Below are 18,394 nucleotides of genomic sequence, written 5' to 3'. Positions count from 1 at the left end.
GTGAATAAGTATTAATGTGATAAAACTAAGAGAGTGTGGTCTAGTGGGAAAAGCCCTTAGCTGGGACAGAGGAGACTTGGGGTTTTGCTCCAGTTCTACCACATGACAGTGTCTGCGCTATTTATTCATGCTCTCCCAGTCGCACTTTTCTCACTGATAAAATAAGAGTTTGAACATTGTCATTGCTAAAGAGTATTCGTGTAACGGATCATGTATCCATGAGACAGGAGTAGGGACAGAAAATTGCTCAGAGGAAGGGAGTCTTGATTTGAGCATTTAGCAGAATGTAGGATTTAATTCATAGAGATGAAGGAAGAGCCATTCTTAGAGATACTTTTTTTTTTCTTTAAAGGAGGGCTCCTTGCCCAACGTAGGGCTTGAACTCACAACCCTTAATTAAGGGTCATGTGCTCTACCGGCTGGCTAGCCAGGTGCCCCCTTCTATGCATCAAACCTAGAGGTAGGTGTGTGTGTGCAGAGGTGAGCGCAGGAGGGGAGTGGATACATGTTACAGGCAGAGATGGGCAGAGCCAATTAGGAGGATGGGCAATGCAGATCTCAACACTGGAACCGATGGCTATGTTCTTTAACACATTTTTTAATCTTCCCAGTCGCTTCTCCACTTTAAGGCAAGGTTCTTTCTACTAATAGCAGCAGCAGTCTTTTGTAAGTAATTTGAAGACAGAGATAAATACTGAAAACTAAAAAGCCTTCACTCCATGATTAATTAAAGGAATCATCTCAAATTTAGAAAATTGCTTAAATAAAGGAAGACACAAAATTGCATCAGTGTGCCTCCATATGTTAATTATGGCTATTTTTCCTTGTTTCTCTGCTGCTGCTACAGCCATGTCCCATCTATCACTTGGTTTCAGGCGTCATGATCAATTGACTGTACCATAAACAACATGTTGCACATGTGGCAAATGATAACATCATTTGACTCGACACAGGCTAAAAAAAACTCCCATGTTTTCATCCTTCCAGTCCCTCAGAAGAGAAAAAGGACAGCCTTGAATTAATTCCTTACTTATTGAGTCAAGTAGACATTTTTTGCAGACTCTACTGGGGTAAAGAAGGGACACCCAGCCGCCCACAGAACTAGACCCACTAGATGGAAGCTCCAGAAAGGAAATCTGTGCCTGACAGTGCCCGGCACATAGCAGGCACTCAGTTGCTCTATGTTAACCAAATCACCACTCATTATTTTAGTTTCTCTGATAGGTGATAAGCTTCATAAAGAATTAGTATTCATCACCAGAAGAGATGTTTTTACCCCTGCAGAGAGCAAATCTTTTGCTTGTTGAAAATAAGTCATATTGAAGATCTCATAAGGACCTCCATTTAACTGACACCCAACTCATGGATTTCACCAGTGGACTTCCGTTTCTTCTCTAATACATGGTGACTGAAGCTTGTGAATACATATAGCCAGGTGCCACGCAGAATTATGCCCTTGTGCTTCTTCTGCTCCGCTAGCTATATGCCTATATGCTTACCAAGAGCCAGTTATGTTTGCTTCTGAATCTCTTCCATCTACTTGGCCTTAGATTGTAGTTCTAGAATTCAGTTAAGTATTACATCAACTGATGATATCTTTAGGGAAAGTGAGTTTCCCCTCTGAAAAATAAATGGAACATTCTAGAGGAATTCAATAGTCAAGTTTAAAAGTCTATGAAATTAGTGGGCACGATGCCTGTAAATGATTGAAAATAAGTAAACATCTAAGAGAAATACGCTTTCAACTTTTAAAGAAACTAAGTCTAGCAATAATTGATGTAGGGGCTGTGTGAGTGTGCTCGATGCAAGAAAGACAATATGCAGCTCCAATTGGCAAACGCCCACTCAAAGAAGTACACTTAAAGTTTCATGGGAAAAGAAATATTTAAACCATGTATGTATACTTTTTGGAAATGGTTTGCTGCCTTCCTAAACTTTTTATAATTAGCCAGTCAGCAATTTTTTTCTGATTGGTAGATAGCCTAGGAATTCTACTAAAGAAAAAATTAGTAAATTCAAAAAGAATTGAGGGCACACGAGATCAGCAGTCTAGGTTTACAGTGAAAGCACAATGACTGATGGTCATACCCTTGGAGACAGAAACACTAGGGGAGCTTAGCCAAGCACCCCCAAGGGAAGTGTGACCCAGGCCAGTGGGCCTTTCATGGAAGGGGATGGTGCCTTCAGTAACAAATCTCTCTTGCAATCACATTGTTGTCTTAGAATCTCTTGCTTTCTCTTTTTTCCCTTTTCGTGCAACGTTTTACAGAAATGTTTTATTTTGCAAAATTTTCCAACTTAATGGAAAAATTCAAGTATAATGTATTGAACTTTATATACCCTTTGCCTGGATTCATAAGTGTTAACATTTTGCAATCGTTGCTTTGTTTCTCTCTTTCTACAGAACCTCCCACCACACTTCTGCTCTTTCTCTCCCCTCCTTCTTTCTCCTCCTCTTCTTTCTTCTTATGAAACTTGCCAAGAGTTTGAGATGCCATGGCATTGGCCTCTGAATAGTTCTGTGTGTATCTCTTAAGAACAAGAATATTCTTTTACTTACTCATCCTATAATGATCAGATTCAGGAAGCTTAACACTGATATAATATTGCTCAATATACAATTCATATTTAGATCTCATCTCTTACACCATGTTTTCTTGATCCATGGTCAAATCTAAGAAAATTCATTGTACTCATTGGTCACTTTTAATCTGGAATAGTTCCTTAGCCTTTAGTTGTCTCTCAGAGCTTTTACATTTTGAAAAACTACCTAGACAGTTGTTTTGTACAATGCTTCCTTGATTTGTGTTTCTCTGAGTCCTCATGATTACTGTTAAGTTATGAATTTTTTTGCAGGAATACTACATAAGTAATATTGTGTCTATCCTATTGCATCATACCAGGAGGCACATCATGTCACTCTGTCTCATTGTTGGTGATGTTAGCTTGGATTGTGTGGTTATGAGGCATCCACTGTAAAGTTGCCACTTTTTTCTTTCTAATTGCTTAAATAAAGTATTTGGAAACTGTATAACTATCCTGTTTCTTATCAAATGTTCACGCAACTGTTTTATCATCCTATGATCATTCTTGTCTGAGTCAGTTATTATTTTGGTTCCCAAATACTGTCCCTGTTTCTCTCTACCTTCTAAATTACTTGCTAGAAATCGGATGTGAGGATGAGGAAAAACACTATATCCCTTCCCCAAGCCCCAGTTGTCTAGTGAAGCAAAAATGTCTCATAGCATGGCATCTTCTTTTATTACTTTATTATGCTGAAGGAGTGTCTGTCTACTCCGCATTCTTGACTTACTTCTTTGCTTCATTTATTTATTAATTTTTTTTAATGTTTATTTATTTCTGAGAGAGAGAGAGAGCAAGTGGGGGAGGGACAGAGAGAGAGGGAGACATAGAATCTGAAGCAGGCTCCAGGCTCTGAACTGTCAGCACAGAGACCGATGCGGGGCTCAAACCCGTGAACTGCAAGATCACGACCTGAGCTGAAGTCAGGTGCTTAACTGACTGAGCCACCCAGGTGCCCCTTCTTTGCTTCATTTAATGCTTACATGTGCCAGTGCTTGGTTAATCTCATTCACATCTTACAATAACCATATGTTATAGGTACTATTGTCAGAGTCTCCATTTCAGTAAGGAGAAGATAGGCTTAGAGAGGTTGGCCTAAGATCATGTAGCTGATAACCAAGACAATCTATTTACAGAGGCCACTCCTTTTGCTACCATGTTTCCAAGAAGTGGGAAAATAGGTGCCACGAAACTCGTGCACATAAGTATGGAATCTCCTTCCGGTATCCAGGTAGAGTTTACTGACTGCATTCTGAACAAAATTATGCTTTGCAGTGTAATCATCTTGGTGATGTTACTTGGTTACTCTGACAAGTGGCAACTCTTCTCAAATCATAGTTGATTCTCATGAGAAATAACCATGGCCACACTGACAGATGGCAGCTGGACAGCTGGAAAGGAATCAACAGAAGGTCCCGAATGGCCCACTACAAAGCAACTGTGGTGAACATCCTGACACACCCAGCCCCTGAGACAACAGCTTGAAGCAGTGAAAGACGCTCACACACAGATAAAAAGGGAAATCATGCACTGTGTTCCATTTATCTCTCTTGACAAAAATTTACGTTTGTGAATCTGCTCTTACTCAAATGAGAACAAGGTATGGTGGTCTGGGGAAAATCACTTCATCACAGCTGCTAAATAGGGAAGCAGGATTCAATGGTCTCTAAAAGGTCCCTTCTAGTTTCATGAATCTAAACATGAGTTGTTATTGTAATCATCTAGTTCTAGAATATCAATAACTTCTTTGTTTATGTGACACATAAACATGACCTACACTGAAGTTAATCCTGATGTTCAAACCACAGTAAAATTCTTCAAGACAGTGCTCTCCTAATTGCTTCCTGGAGCAGACACTTTTGGTGAATAAATTCTCCCAAGACTAGGAAGAACACTGACATCACTACCATATTCAGAAGACAAATGCATCACCTCATGAAAATGTTAATGGGCAGCACTAATTGGAAGCAGAGGCCATTCTGGGAGTTCCCTGTAGATCCTGGGAGCTCGAGAGGACTCTGGCAGAGATACAGCACATCTTTTGAGGGCTGGGCAGGGAGTGTTTTAAGCTCCTTAGACTTTCTGATCCTTTCCCTTTCCTGTGCTCTGTGACACCTTTGTGCTTAGCTTCCACCTCCTCACCGTCTCCCCCTCTTCTCCTTAGTAGTGTGTTCCTCCTTTCTGCTATACATTTCTGACATGAACATTAAGGATCAGTGATGCAAAGGAAAGAGACCAAAACCGGGAAAAATGTTGACTTCAGAGGAAGCAATAGTGAGACATCAACCTGAGAATTGTTTAAGAATAGACTGTAACATTAATATAAGGCACATCAGACGTGCGGATTCACCTTCCCATGTCTCTGACCTGTTATTGTCTTTGAGAGGTCAATTCACAATTAAAAAAATACAATCAGCAAACACTCTAGCTTCATTTCATCTCCACCCTTGCTTTTAACTTCTTTTGCTCCTACTTGAAAAGTGTGCTATCCTACTGTATTTTACTTATTTTTGTTAGCTGTGTCACAGTCTTTCCAGAATAAGAGGGACTCAAACAACAACAAGCACGAATAATCTGTCCAGCTATGAAAAGCAATCAATGTGTTTCTATTATTCATAATGATAGTCAACACCTATATAGCATGTATGATTTGCCAGGCATTGTTTCATCATTTCATATATATTGACTCACTTAATTCTCCCATACTCCTTTGAGTTAAGCCCCATTATTGTCCCCTCCCTACATTCTGAGGAGAAGGAAATTGAAACCTAGAGCCATTAAGTAACCCCTGCAAAGCCACACATTTAAGGAGTGGTGGCACCAAGACTTGAAATCTTCTACTCTGAGTGGAGGCACCAGCCCTTTGACCACTGTGATGTTGCCTCCCTCTGGTGCACTAACATGCGTGTGATGAGTGAAAACATGAATGTATCCATTGGTGCTTAGTGAACTATTTTGGATCAGCTATTCTGAAGGTAGTGACTGTACACAGCTACTCTTCAGGAGCTGTAATGCATGTAGACTTAAATACAACCCAATTGATTTCCTAAGCCCAGGAGATCTTTCTAGAAATTCCAGCTTTAACATGAATTATTGGTTTGATTTTGCAAGAGTTTTCTGTTGGTCTCTGCTGGTAATTTTAAACTCTGATAAGAAATATGCTTCCCGGAAACTCTCACCTTTTTAAAGGCATTTTGAATGTCTCATCTTCCTCTTCTTTATCTCCTATGGCTGTCCCTTGTCACACTTTCAGCTTTTTCTACCTGACAGGAAGCAGTTTATTTGCCTCCAAAGTAGTGCCATCTGAGACTGTTTCAACCTTAAACCTCATTTGGCTCTTTTGCTAGAGAGAAGACCTTGCTTGGCAGGTGGGGGCTGACCTATCGTGTGTCCCTTTGAGGAATGGGCATCGAAGGGCTTCCTTGAGATGCCCATTGACTTCAAAGCTGAAATGTATTGCTTATGTTTGTGGATATTGTCCTCCTTTGATGTAAAATTCTAGCTAATTCTAGGTCTTCTGATGTTCTGATAATTATCTCCTGATAGAAGGAAAGAGATGCAAAGTTTCCTTTGAAATTCAACCATTGGCTTGGGCCTTGCCTCAGCCCCAGTCAATACAGCCAGCAGTGGTTTTCAGTTGTTTTTCAGTTGGGCCCACAGAGTTTTACCTAAGGGTGACGGAGCGGGACCAAATAAAAATGTTGCATTGGTACATACCATTTACACAGAAGGATAAATTTATTAACACTTAAATCATAACTAAGAAACAGATTTATGAAGCAGGAGTCTCCATGATTAGTGGAAGGAAGTCTACTCTTCTGTTTGGAAATCATTAAAGGTCAATTTTGAATTTTCTGTCTTTAATGATATCCCAACAGTGTGGCTTCCTCTCAAGCATGATTATTTTGAGTAGCTGTACAGGTTGAATTGTCCCTGCCCATGTTCTCTTAAGAACATGGATGGTTTCTTGAGACACAAAAATGATTTAATGACTTCCATTCAGCTGACAACTTTTTATTTATTCGTCAGATTGTGACATATTCCTTACACACATGATTATGTGTATGGTGGCCTGAAGGAGGCCCTTGACCATATTTTATACCTTTCCCACTTTAGGGTAACTATTCCCAGTTTTCCTTGGCTAACCCAAATTTATGCCTAATATTATGAATAATATCACTTTCCCTCTAGAAATTGGCCAAATTTGGATGGTAAATGATATGGTTATGCCATTTCTGGGGGACCCAGAGCAAATATCCCATGGACATACACCGTGGTATAGTTGAAAAATGAGGCCTAGAACTAAACAGCATCTTTGAAACCCTTCACCCTAGGTATTTTCCATGGCTGGTGGGACAACTTAAGTCTCTCTGAGCCTCAGTTTCCTCACACAGAGAATGGAAGTAATAGTACCTCATAGTTTTTGTGAGTGTCAACTGGGTCAATACATTTATGAAAACACCTAGTCATGTCCATGGAACCCAATAAGGAGTTATGATGTTTGTTTAAAGACAACGTTTTTCACCTGTAGTGAGGGTAGGGATGGATTATACCTGGCTGCAGTTTAAATGAATTTTTGTGATGGAAATGGGGCAGAGAATTAAGTGAAAGAAGAAAGCTAGAAGGTAAGAGGGGAAATGAATTAGAAGTAATTCTAGTGCAAGACACGAGAATGCTGATTTTAGACACAGAATGGAAATTATTTCCACTCAGGGTTACATGATAATTGCACATGAATCCTCCAGGGCATGTTTGAGGTTTGTCAATGTATTTTATATGTCTTGAGGTTTTGATGCTTTTCTATGCTCTAGCCCCTCTCTCATGTTCTTTTGAAGTAAGCTCGTTTCCTCTGCAAACATGGCATTTCTGTGGAAAGACTTGTGGGTGCTCTGAGACTTGGGTCTCCAATAACAGAAAAAAATTAATCTGAAAAACAACAACAACAACAAACAACCAGATTACCATGCTGGGGAGACCAAGAGAAAGGATGATCCAGACACAACCATTCTCAGGCAGTTGGTTTCGGCTGGTTAAACACGAAATACAGTATAGTGACAGGTGTCCTGTGTCTGCAAGATGTAAAGTTCCAGGCACAACCAGGTTCTACTTTTTTCTGTATCTATAATTGCTTACTACTTCACCTAGAGTCAAGATAAGTACACAAGAAGTGAGAGCCTTTAACGTGTTTGTATTTAGTGCATCATCGATACAGTGCATGTTTATTATGGGAAATATCTCCGTTTCTACCATTCATATGCAACCACTGTGTTGGCATATTTTATTTGGTCATATTTCCACAATTTTTTATTCCTTTTCTTTTTCTTTTTGCTCACGCTATAATTTTACTATGTTGAAATTCTACTGGATTAATTTTCTAAAGCTTACATAATTATTCTTCAAATATTAGAGTTCATTTGTCTCAAATTTATGAAATACACATGTTTGTGTATAAGTCTTTATCTGCATTTGGGATTATTTCTTTAGTATAAAAATTAAGGAAGAAGAATTATAGGGACAAAGGTATGAACATTTGAAAGTTCTTTATGCCTACTGAAAAACTGAGACGCTATTTTAAACTACTGTGATCAGTTCACAGTTAATGTTCTTTTCAAAATCTTTTAATGATATGTAATAGGCACTAAGTATAATCATTGCAATTAATCCTTACCACACTCTGTAACATATGCTGGTCAAGACAGCATATAGGTTAATCTAGATTTCAATATAAATATTTTGGCTCTTCTGTACTTAAGATGGGTGATATGCAGTATTGGATACTAGAATAACAGAGGTTGATTCTATTACTCTTATGTTTTTTCATGGCTTGATGTTTTTCTTGGAGTCTTAATGATACCTTTTTTTGCTCATCTTTGTATTAAAATTACTTTAAAAGCCAAGTTAGCAGCATGAAGAGAGGAAGGGCAGACATTTCTTCCATTAGAAACCGCTTAAGAAGTCTCAGGTGGGCTACACTTCTTATATTTGCACACAAATTGTGGAGAAAATGTTTCAGTTTTAAAAAGAATGAGTTTTATCTTCTTTTAGCTTCTGTGGATGAGCATTGTAAAAATTGGGCAGAAATTTTGGAATGGATTTCCATAAGTGGGGGTTCAGGATCTGTAGTTGCTTTGTGTCTCCTTGAGGTGAAAGTTCAGGTCCAAAATGACAGCTTCCACCTTTCTGTGGCTCTCTCAGAACTTGTTATTGGCAAGAGAGAAACCTCTCCTCAGCAGAAGAGAATAGCTCTCTGAATTGTCTTTCTCTTGGGCCAAGAGAGAAGAGTACCTCCGAACCAAGATCATACTTTGGACTCGGATCACGATGCCATATCTGAGAGGAAGGGTCCCATCACACCCCAGGCCCTGTGCTATGACTTAACGGTGCATGGCCAGTGGGGTGACTGCCAACTAACTTTCTTTGGAGAATACAGCATTCAAGTTTCTACTCTGTTGAACAATGAGTGAATAGTGCTAGTCTGGAGTTCAGACAAGTTTCGGTCAAGATGGATGTGTTTAGAGTTAATTTTGGTGCTTTTTACAACTCCAGTAGCATTTTTACTAACCTTGTAAATGTCTTTTCTCCTGGCTTAAACATCCTCAGTGTCTTAAATAATTATTCTGGTAGAGTAGTTTCTAGAACTTTACCTCTGGTCAGCCTCCTCTACAAGACCACCAAGCTTGTTGGTCTCATCCAGAATTTTTCTTGAAACACTCCTTTTGAAGTTTTTTTTTTTTTGAAGTATTGTGTCTACATTAACATACTCCATCATGTGTCATCTAATTGGCTAGCCCACATTCTAATAGTGTAATATATTCATGTGATCAGGATCCTACCACTGAGACAGTCCAAAGTTAAATCGCCACACACATCATACCCTTTGCTTATCATAAATCATAAGTCTGCTATGGCCTTGGGAGTTACTACCAAGATAATCTCGAGTCTATTTATTCTGAGCTTGTAGAATTGCCTTTTCCCTTTTCTATTTATTTGAATATAGGACTTTACATCTATGTCATTTCAAATGCATCTAGTTTCAGTTTAAGGCCATAATATCATACTATGTACCTAGAAGGTGTTTAATAAATGCTTGTTAACAGAATGCTTAATATATGCGTTTGAAATAATTAGGTGACCACAGAGTCTTTCTGCCATTGTTAGAAGTTGCTTTAGTTCCTCTCCTCCTTTCCTTTTCCTTTTTACTGTATTTTGAATTCTTCCTGAAGTTGTCAGTGAAGAAATATATTTCTCTTTCATCTCCCTACTTGCATTAACGAAACACCAGAATTTGTCTCTAATGGTCCTAGTGCCACATTTTAAAAGAATGGAGAAAAGGAAAAAGAAGGGAGTTAAGCATTCATTGCCCTCCTTAATAATACATGTTTTCTATTCTCTGGATAGTTTATTATTTAGAAACTGTGGACTCGAAGATCTTTCCTATAGCAAACAGAAGCAACATAGGGTAAATCATAATAATTAGTATGCATGGGGCTGAGTCTGGGATATTCACTATAGCTTGTCCTTTCAATGTGTCTTCTTTTGACATCTTCACCCTGGGTATCCTGGCAACAGAGCACTTCACAAAAAACAAAAGTCCCATAGACACTGTTTGCTGAATTCCATCAGAATAATAAAAAGACTGTTTTATTGAAGCATTTGCTGAAGACAGTAATTTAGAAAAATAGGAAGACTGCAGCTAAATGTACTTGATTCAAAAGTGACTGACACCAAAGGAAACCTCAGTCCAAGGATGGTGTCTTTGGGTCATATAATTTCTGAACCATTTGCAGGAAGACAGGACAGTGAAAAAGAGATGTGTATGGGCTAAGATAGGAAGTAAACCAACATGAATGTATTAGAGTAAGAAATCCCTAAAAGGGCCTGAGTGTATAATATGGGGCACATGTCTCCGTACAAGCTAGAGTAGTGTCTTTGCCACTTGTGTGAATAGCCTTAGAAGAGTTCTCTGCTGGCCACACAGGGAGTCTTCCTCTCCCCAGTGCCCCATCTGCTCTGTGGTAGAGCAGAGAGCTGGAAACTAGAAGGTGACCAAGATCACCTTCTAGGGTGGCACATTGACTGTCTCTAAGCCTTTAGAGATCAAAAAAAACCTTAGCAAGACATTGGGAACTTCTGATCCATTTAGTGCAGTGATGATGCTATCAATGATTCCCTCTGGGCCTCAATAGGTTAATTAAATCACCTCCATCAGACTTCAGCCATCTCCTTGCTTAGACACTGGGGAGAGGGTGGTGCAGTGTATGAGTGAATGGTTACTATGCTCTCACTCCTCTTTTTTTCAGGCTTGTCCTTATTATTCTGTATTTTGTGACCAAAGTCTTCCTACATTGTCTCAGTGATTGTCTGCTCTTCCTGAAGGCAAAGTTAGGATATGTTATCCTACTCCAAGGTTGTTTGTCTTCATTGCACAGAACTCTGAACTCACAAGGGAGGAGTTTAGGCACTAGAAGTTTCAGCTCTTCAAAGAATTGCATCAAAACAGGCTATGTATTAGAACGTATGCATTGTGACAGTGTGCCCAGCCTAAGAGAACCCTCCTGATGCCTGCCCTTTCATCACCCTCTTCCCAATCCTCAGAGCCTGTTGCTGACAGCTCTCTTGTGCTGTGTGAGCCTGAATCTCACCTCAACCCTGGTTCTAGGCCACAGGTGATGGGACCAGGATCAGACCCTGACCCCATCTGTCTGGTCAGCGTCTCTCATCTGGGAGTTTACAAATGGAATTCAGCAATACTTGTCAGTTTAGCAGTGTTTTAACTTAAGAACATTTGCACTTGGAGGGCCAACTCATGTGGGCGTGCACAGGCAGGCAGGAATGATAGTCATTCAGCATTGCTAGATGAGAGAACATGAAGAGGGGAGTGGGGAGAGGTTGTGGGGTGTGGTGGGGGGGAGGTGGAGGGAGTAGAAAGGAGTAAGAGAGAGAAAAGCTGTCTTGGATCTTGGTCACCTTCTAGTTTCCAGTTACAGTTTTTTCTGGGGTTCAATTCTACTCATTTGCCTTGGGTTCTATAGAAGACCTATACCTGAGACCTTATTTGGCCTAAGCTAATTTGAGTGGGTTTAGCTTTATTGCTATTAAAAAAAAAAAAAAAAAAAAAAAAGAAGTTTGGCGAAGACAAATTGATCCAAGAAAGTTTCAGGACTGAAACTCAGATCTTCCTTCCCTGGAGGTCCTATTGCCCACATTACCAGACTTTTTGTCTCTTAGTTTGACTGCAGACCACAGGGGAAGAATTATTTTGTGATAGCTCAGCCGTTTCCTGGTGGAGCCAGGGAGCACAGACCAGAGGTTATTCCCCGAATGGGCCTTCCCTCCAGCGCTTTGCCCCAGGTTGTTTCCGAACTGGATGATCTACTGACACCCAGGGCTCATCCTCACTCAGGCTGGAGCAAAAATCCATACTGTGGCCCCTCCACATGGCTATCTGAATGGCAAACCTGAAAAACTACTGGACCCTTGGATTTCTGATTCCTGTATGACCTCCAACCCCCCTAGGATCAGTTTCTGGAAGTCCTTCCCTAGAAAGCCTCAGGTGATGAAGATGATGGCCTCTGCCACCTTGGGTGGGGGGGAGGGGTCACTTGATTATCGTTGGAGGAAAAGAATCCTAGACAGGCCCTCACTCACTGCTCTGAGATGCCAGCTCTTGTTCTTTTGTGATTGTATACCGTTAGGATAAGGGCAAGCTGACATTCTGAGTGAGGCTAATTGTTGGGGGCAGGAGGGAAGCGGGAGCGAAAATGGGCTTCTGATCATGTCAACAATGTTTCTGTAGCTCCTGCTGGGGGGAGGCCCCCTCTCTCCAGGGCAAGACAGGCTGCATGCTTTGGGCATGAATAAAAGCCATGTAGTAATCCAGGTTTGATCTTTGCACAGAAGAGCTTCCTGCATAATTTATGGCTTTAGAATGGGCAGCCATAGATTTCTGGGCAGAAAAGGAGGCTAACATATTCTTGTGGAGCAAAGAATAGAATTAGTGAGATAAATGGTCCTCGAGAAGCTCATGACCAATCCCATACTAATCAGAAAAAAAGTCTAAGTAATGCTGATTACACTTTAAACAATTTTTGGGAGGTTGCTAATTTGGCTTGCTCAAATTCAGGGGCTGGCTGCAATCTCAGGGCATGAGACATGGTTAAGAGAGATAGCTCTAGTCCTTTAGTGACCATTGTCACAGCCACACTTTCCTTCTTTTTGAAAGATGAGGCAAGTTCTGTTCTCAGAAACAAGTGTGTTACTAGGCAGAGCCAGGATATATCAGCATCGAAATGGTCTGGAGCCTGAAATTATTGTCCTTTTTTCCTTGTCTATGCATCACCTTCCTGGCCTCCCCTTCAAAATACATGCAGGCACATACAAACACACAGTTGTGTTCATACAGATAGACACATGCACACTCATCCCACAATAATAGTCCCTTTGAAAAAATAGATTCTCAAACTAATGTAATATTAGGATGAGAAGGGGCTTTAAAGGCTGTGCTGTGTTACAAAGTACTCCAAAACTTAGCAGTATAATGAACAAACATTGATTATCTCACAGAGGCCAAGGCAGGAAACTGACAAGGCTCAGGTGCCTCTGGCTCAGGGTGTCTTACAAGACTGCAATTAAGGTGTCAGTTGAGGCTGCCATTGTCTCAAGGCTCACAGGGGGAGGATCTGCTCCTAAACTTATTTATAAGGACTATTGACAGGTCCTGCGTGCTCACTGGCTGTTGGCCAGAGACATCAGTTCCCTTCACAAGGGTTCCACAGAGAAGCTGGCAGCCGGCTTCCCTCAGAATAAGTGAGCAAGTGAACAAGAGGTCAAGAAAGGGAGAGAAGGCACCCAATATGGAAGTCATCTAATCTCCAAAGTGACTTCCCATCATCTTTGCTGTGTCTTTTTCTCTAGAAGCAAGTCAGTAAATCAGGCCCATAGTCAAGAAGAAGGGATTACACAAGGGCATGAATGCTGGGGGATTGAGTCATTGGGGATTCTTTTAAAGCTGCCTACCTCAGGGCCATCCATTTAGACCCCTCAGGCAACCACATCTTTGTCTGCATACTTCTTGTACAGGAAGCTTAGTCACTTCTGGGGAAGATTTTTCCATTCAACTTTTAAAATTCCTGAGATTGAACCCTCAAACCTGCTTTCTTAGAGTGGGCATGTTTTGTTTGCCACTTGCTCAGCTTTCCTTTCCTTTCTGATGCAGGCACTTCACTTTTCTTTCACAGGCTCCCTCTTCTCTTCTCTTTGGTCTACTTTTGGGGTGGGCAAACGACCTAGCCGTGGACAATCACAATTTGGTATCTTCTTGATCACGGTGATTGGTTAAGGAATGGTACATTCCTCAAGCTGATCCAGTTTACATACCTTGGGAGCTCTTTTTACCATTTCTTTGAACCTCTTCCCCTCTCTATTCCTACACCTTCAATGTGTTCTCAAGAGCACACACCATGGTCATTCTTCTGAGGACCACTCTTGGACTATGCCAGCCACTTTGCCCCAACTACAGACAACTGGAGGTGCCAAAGAGTTTTATTACCTACCCTAAACCTTCCCCTCAAGCTTTTGCTTTTGTTTTCCATGATTTTGGCCAGTTAAACAAAAATAATTTTATTGAACTGTAAGTCACATCTCATACACCCATTTAAATGTGCACTTCAGTGGTTTTTGTATATTCACAGATGCATACAACTACCACCACAGTCAGTTTTAGCACATCTTCATCACCTCAAAAACAAAACCCATACTCCGTAGCAACTAACCTTCTATCCACCTCCATCTCTAATCAACTGCTAATCAACCTTCTGTCTCTATGTATTTGCGCCTATTCTGGACATTTCATATGAATTGGATTATACGTGATATCTTGTGACTGGCTTCTTTTACTGAGCATGTTTTTTGAGGTTCACCCATGTTTTTTGAGGTTCACCCAGGTACCAGTGCTTTCTTCCTTTCAGTGCTTTATTCCTTTCTGTGGCCAAAAATATTCCATTGCATGGATGTACCACGTTTTATTTATTCATTCATCAACCAGTGAGCATGTGGATTGTTTCCACTTTTTGGCTACTGTGAACAATGCTGCTATAAACATTCATGTATGTGTTTTTCTGTGCACATGTGCCTTCATTTCCCTTGTACACATACTGAGGAGTAGACTTGGCTGGGTCATAAAGTAACTTTATTTTAATTGCTTAAGGAACTGCCAGATTATTTTTTAAAGTGGCCGCACACCATTTTACATTTTCCTATCCTTAGTGTATGAGGGTTCTGATTTTTCCATATTGTCACCAACATTTGTTATTATGTGACTTTTTAATTCTAGCCATCCTAGTGGGTGTGAAGTCATATCTCATTGTGATTTTAATTTACATTTCCTTGATCACTAATGACGTGCAATAGTTTTTAAAATGTGCTTATTGGCCATTTATATCTTTCTTAGAGAAATGTCTATTAACATTCTTTGCCTATTTTTTTAATTGGGTTCATCTACCCTGTTGACGAATAACTTTTTGGTGTGAGAACATTTCACTGTAATCTCTTAGGCTGAGACAACTCTGAGACATGACTCTCTCTCTCTCCAGAGTTCCTCTGAAGAATCAGGTAGAAGCCAACACACTGAGACTTTTAACTTCTCTTCCCTATCAGATCCTTCTGGAAATATATGGTAATTATCTTAAAAAATGACAGTTCCTTCAGTTCCTTGCCTGTGTGTATACACATGTCATTCCCACACTGAGATGCATAATCTCCATCTCTGCAGCGTACTCGAACCTGGGCTCACTTGTGCTTGCTTTGCCCAACAGAATACAGCAGAAGTGATATTGCCCATTTCTAGACCTGGACTTAAGAATGTCAGCAGTTTTTACATTCTCTCTTGAAAAATTACATAAGAAGTCCAAGTGGTGGTTGGAATCTTATCCACTCTCTGGGTTTTCCAAGTTTTTTTAGACCATTTCTGTTTTTATTTTACTCTAAAACATTTTTTTCTCATTGCAAACTACAATTTCTCATTGTAGAAGAAAACTGGAAAAAAAAAACCCAAAGAAATATGGGTGGGGGTAGGGAGAGGGATGAATAGGCAGAACACAGAGGGCAGGAAAAACACTCTATATGATACTATAATGTTGGAAACATGTCATTGCACATTTCTCCAAACCTATAGAATGCACAACACCAAGAGGGAGCCCTAAGGTAAACTATGGACTCTGGGTGACGATAATGTATGGTCATCAGTTGTAACAAATGCAAGGCCCTGTTGTGGGATGTTGCTATTGGGGGAAACTATGTTGAGTGGAGGCAGGGTATGTACATAATATATCTGTACCTTACCCTCAATTTTGCTGTGAGCATTAATTGCTCAAAAAAATTAAGTTTTAAAAAAAATTTTAAATGTTTATTTATTTTTGAGAGACAAAGACAGCATGAATGGAGGAAGGGGAGAGGGAGAGATAGAGAGAGGGAGACACAGAATCTGAAGCAGGCTCCAGGCTCTGAGCTGTCAGCACAGAGCCCAATGTAGGGCTTGAACTCACAAGCCATGAGATCATGACCTGAGCCGAAGTCAGACACTCAACCGACTGAACCACCTAGGTGCCCTGAAAACAATGAGGTTTTTTAAAAAAAACTTACATAAGATGATAGAAATCATTGGAAGTATACTCCTTAGCGATAAGTACTGCTAGCATTTTGGTATATATCCTTGCAATTCTGCCTGTGCTAATAAATCCATATCTAGCCATCATTTGTCTACCAATTTACCTTTATATATTTTATCAAAAATTTCAACTTGATTTATAGGTGCCTTTCCAAACTCTGCCAAGTTTCTGACCAGGATCATTATTCTCTTGGTCTTAGAAGCCTAGCACACTCTGACAAAGTATTGGAAGGTATTTGACTTCAAGAATTATAAATTAAGAAAGAGAGCTTAGAAAAGATCATTGTGGAAGAGGGAGAGGGAGGAAGAGTCACAATTTTCCCCTAATTAATATTAAAATCTCTGATCCTTAGTATACTTTTAATACTGAAACTGTTCTTTTTTTTTCTTCATCTTTAAAAGACCCATTTTTTTTTTTTTTAAAGGGAATGGAACGGATGAGCTACAGGAAAGGTTCTCCACATGAAAGCACTTACTCGGCAGAGGCCCCATTGCCTAAAACACTTAGTCTAGATAAAAGAACAGACAACGAGCATATATCTGCAAGTTTTAGATGATGGAACTTTAAGATAATGAGTTCTGCTTCAGATAGCACAGGGTGAAATAAAATCACAGAAGATGATTTGCAAACACTGACTGCCAAGCCTGGGGGTTAATTGCATGGATGGGAATGGAGGCCCTGGGACAGAATAGGTTGGACTGCACTGGCTGCTGGATGCCCAGGTAGAGGTCTCAAGGAAGAGAACAGCTAGTCCATCAGGAGCATGTCCTAAGCGAAGCCCATGAATCATCTGTAGCTCTACAGTTACATAAAATAAAACATTAGATATAACATCTGTTCTGTTAGGATGGTGAGGGGGTGAGTACAAACCAGGAGAAAAGGATACATGACAAGTACAAACTATTGTAGCTATGAAGAATCAATAGAAAGTTGGTTGCAAATATATCTGTACTGGGAGTCAATGTAAAATTCAAAAAAAATCTGTTTTGCCACCTCCTGTGACAGCATAAATAGATAGCAAATGACTAAAAGGTAAAAAATCATTTTGGGAATGTAGTGGTTACCTTCCACACCCTATGAATATTGAAAATGTCATTTGTTACATCCAAACTTGGAAGAGTGGAGGCATGTGGCTCTCAATGAAGCATCTGCTTCCCTTCCTTGCTCTTCTGGCACAAGAAGGCTGGTCTCTTTTTCCTTGCTGGAGGATGCTGGTTTTGAGGCTTGCCAACACGCCTTACACTCCCATGTCTGCTCGATGTCAGTGTCATATTTTATAGGTTCTTATAAGTTACTATGTCCAAATTTCCTGCCATTAATCACCAAAACCTAACATCTTCACATTACTGAAATATAATCTAATGAATTCACATCCACTGAAACAAACCCCCTTTCCCTGGCTGCTGTAGTGCTGAAAAAGGAATAAGAATTTCTGGCAAGCTTTCTGATCAAATGCAGTTCCACCAAGAAAGAATAACCACGTCAATTCTAGCATCAACTTTTTTTTCCAGGGTGCATTTTTGCAAATCTGTGATTGTTGCAGCATTAATTAGAAAGACCTTTGACTTTATTAGATGGCAACTATTGACCTTGGTTGGCCTCCCAAGCTGAACTGAGTCCAAATGACTGGTTGACAGGCTGGGTATTTTGTCACAAGACAAATTTCTTGACCATGCCAATTTACCTCAACTAATGTTAGCATTTGGGTAAAACAGTGTCCAAACCCCATTGCAGGCAAAGATAACAGATACATGTAAGAAAACAGTAAAATGGAGAGTCATATCACATTTAAGGCTCTTTCTACAAAATAAATTCCAATCATAAATATTAGAACTTCATTTAAATTCATATAAGAAAATACATGCTACATGGTTCTTTACCTCACTGCTGTTGCATATCCATTTAAATGCTCATGACATGTCTATCGACATGTACTAATATAGTATTAGCAAAGACTAGTAAAGTTCTGAAGGATTATGGTGGTGGAGATAAAAAAGATAGATCTGAAGGACATTTTAATATAGAATCCCCAGGAAAGTGATTCTATGTAGAGGAAGAAGGATTTGGATAGCTGAGCTTTTCCTCTTGGAGACAGCCTTAACTGAGTTCTGGGAATGATGGATTCAAGGTGCCAATTGACATGAAGG

The 18,394-nt window shown here is 40.0% G+C and overlaps 1 long non-coding RNA gene across 1 annotated transcript; it reads left to right on the top strand.

Annotated features, from left to right (window-relative positions):
• Positions 1-361: 361 nt before the first annotated feature.
• On the top strand, positions 362-17,122 carry LOC131510637 (uncharacterized). The gene is made up of 3 exons (XR_009261131.1): positions 362-460; positions 15,174-15,256; positions 16,672-17,122. It is a non-coding gene; the product is annotated as an uncharacterized LOC131510637 (long non-coding RNA).
• The last annotated feature ends 1,272 nt before the right edge of the window (positions 17,123-18,394 follow it).

The sequence above is a fragment of the Neofelis nebulosa genome, chromosome 1 (assembly GCF_028018385.1).
Source record: "Neofelis nebulosa isolate mNeoNeb1 chromosome 1, mNeoNeb1.pri, whole genome shotgun sequence".
NCBI lineage: Eukaryota > Metazoa > Chordata > Mammalia > Carnivora > Felidae > Neofelis > Neofelis nebulosa.
Note: the sequence above shows the minus strand (reverse complement) of the source record. Positions and strands in the feature narration are given on the sequence as shown.